Raw genomic sequence first — 2,991 nt, forward strand, 5'->3', positions numbered from 1 at the left:
AATAGGGCAGTTTTCAGGGGTGCAGGAAATGGCCTGTAACTTCACTGTGGCAGTGATTATATTTAGTAAAATCCATCAACTGATCGCATTAAGTGAGTACATTTTACATATCTATAAAACTGTGCTAAAATACATCATTTTAATAGGCTCTCATAGATCATTTGCATGTGAATTGCCAGGTGAGGTTTTACATTATTACTATATACTTGAGTATGTATGGCTTAAAATAAATATTTTCAACTTTATTCACATCTATCTGATGTAATAATTTTTCCTGTTTTAAGGTTTTTTGGGGGGGCGTGGGAGGTCTGGTATTTCCTGGTACAGTTAGGTACAGAAAGGGCTAAAGGAAGTCCTTGCTGCCATATTCCTAGGATGTGTGCCAGAATTACTGGAAGGATTCAGAAAATAAAGTATGACATTTTCATAAAATAGTCACCTCCCCCATTAGCATGGTGTCCTCTGCATCTTATAGTACTGCGTTACGGTGTGGTGAGGCATCATGTTGGCTTTTTTCAGCCCGGTACACGAGTGTGTGGCACACACACACACACACACACACACACACTGCATTAATTTAGACTTGCCTTGTTCCCCTCCTCCCTCGGTCCCTATCCCTGGGGTCTGGGACAGTCTGGGTCAAGCCTGCTGCTCTGACTGCTTGGCTGGAATGTGACTGTTGATGCCTCCATAGAAAGTACAGAGGGGCTCTCTCCTGTGTGGGCTAGCCTTGGTTCAACTCTAAAGCCAGAGTCCTCATGGGTGTTCTGGGAGAGAGTCTTTGGGGGTCAAATACATTTGGGAAATATTAGACAGGGTTACACAGACCTCTCAATTGAAGACTTCTCAAAAGACCTTAGTTCAGGTTCATTTGGAATCTTTACAAGAATGCCAGTCTTCACCCACGAGTGGTGAAGTTACCTAGCTCCCTTTGATTCCTCTTCCGTGTGTGTGTGTGTGTGTGTGTGTGTATGTGTGTGTGTACATATATGCAGCACCCTGGGAGGCCAGAAGACAGTGTAGGATCATGGAGTTGGAGTTGCAGATGATGTGAGCTCTCCCACTCCCTAGGTAGTTTTTAGGAACCAAACCCAGACCTCCCCAATATATCACTCTCTCAATCCATATCCTCTTCTTTTACTTTTTAAAATACACATCGCACCAAGTCCAGTCAGTGCTTCCATGAGCTCATGGCTTTGGGGCCATCTTCTTGAACAGGGACAACCCACTAGTGGCCACCCCTCCCCCACAAGAAAAATGACTCTCCTTCCTACAGGGGTCATCAACTGCCAACAGCTCACCTATGGCTGAGGCATGCTGGATGACACAGAGAGAACTCTGGCACATCTGTATCCAGGGCCAGCTCCCTCACACATTGTCACTGTTGCTCACTGTCCCTGTGTCTGAGCCTCAGCTCCATCTGTTAAGTGGGCTACCCTTGCCTTTTTCATGTGAATGATCCTGTGCCTGCTGTTCTTGATCTGCCTATGACTTCTCCAGCCACCCCACCTCCACCCTCAGCCAGGCCCTTGGTCCACAGGTCACAAAGTGTGCAAATCTTCCCTGGGCATTTCACCTTCTCAGGTTTAACCATTACCTTGTGTTTCTCCCCATGTTCTGGAAGTATCCAGGAGCTGGTCTTTGGGTCACTAATTAGATTTTCCCCCCATTCCCTCTCTCCTCTTCCTTATCAGACTCCCTCTTGATTTCCTCCATGGATGCTTATCACGTCAGGAAATGACTTTGTTTTTTTTAATTGATTCTTTGCAGGTTTCTAAGTTGTTTGCTTACACTTACTAATGAGGGTCTAAGTCAGTTGCTGCAGCTCCCTAAGTGCTGGGATGGCATGGGTGGGTACCAACCTGGCCTCCTCCCTTCTTCTTATACAGGCACAATCCTAACAGATGAGGGCCGCACCTTCACAGCCTCATTATCCATAGTTACCTTCAAATACCATGTCAGTGGTTCTCAACCTTCTAAATGCTGTGACCCTGTAATACAGTTCCTGATGCTGTGGTGACCCCTAACCATAAATTTTTTTTGTTGCTACTTCGTAACTGTAATTTTGCTACTGTTATGAATTGTAACGTAAGTATCTGATATTTCTGATGGCTTTAGGTGATCCCGAGAAAGGGTCATTCAACCTTCAAAGGGGTCACAACCCACAGGTTGAGAAACACAGCCATAGTGGATTAAGCATCTCTCTTACTAACTCATGAGAGAGATGAAATTTCAACACAGGTCTTGGTAGGGAATATTAAGACCAAGGCAATGCCTACAGAATTTTATATGTATGTGTTTTAAAAGTTTACCCACTACTTGTATCAATATATTTTACAGTATCAGTGGAATTTGGTAGCAACCACACACTAAGCATCCTTAATTCCAATGTCTTTTAATCAGCATGAAAAAGGATGATTTATATTATAAATGACACTGGGGGATCTTTGCTTTAAACTGAATGAAATTGGCCAAAGATCAGGCCAGTCTCTTGGGCAAAGAAGACACAGCATTGCCTCTGTTGGAAATTCTCATCTGGAAGGTCTCATGGGTGAGACCAAGGTGGAGAACTCTAATCTGGGGACAGGTTAGTGCAGCTGACAGGTGATTGCTATTTGCCCTGGAGTGGGAGGAGGACACAGCAGACAAAGCTCCTTTGGATGACTGCACTTGACGTCCATGCTATAAGCAATAAGCATGTGGCATCAAGCAACACTTGGTATTGGATTTGCTTTTAAAGCTTTCTCTTGCCGGGCGGTGGTGGCGCACGCCTTTAATCCCAGCACCCGGGAGGCAGAGCCAGGCGGATCTCTGTGAGTTAGAGGCCAGCCTGGGCTACCAAGTGAGTCCCAGGAAAGGCGCAAAGCTACACAGAGAAACCCTGTCTTGAAAAACCAAGAAAAAAAGAAAAAGAAAAAAAAAAAGCTTTCTCTTTCTAGCATCTTTAGTTTGTACTCATTCTAATATCAAGATCATTTTCTAAGGCACACA

Source organism: Peromyscus maniculatus, chromosome 13 (assembly GCF_049852395.1).
Source record: "Peromyscus maniculatus bairdii isolate BWxNUB_F1_BW_parent chromosome 13, HU_Pman_BW_mat_3.1, whole genome shotgun sequence".
Taxonomy (NCBI): Eukaryota; Metazoa; Chordata; class Mammalia; order Rodentia; family Cricetidae; genus Peromyscus; species Peromyscus maniculatus.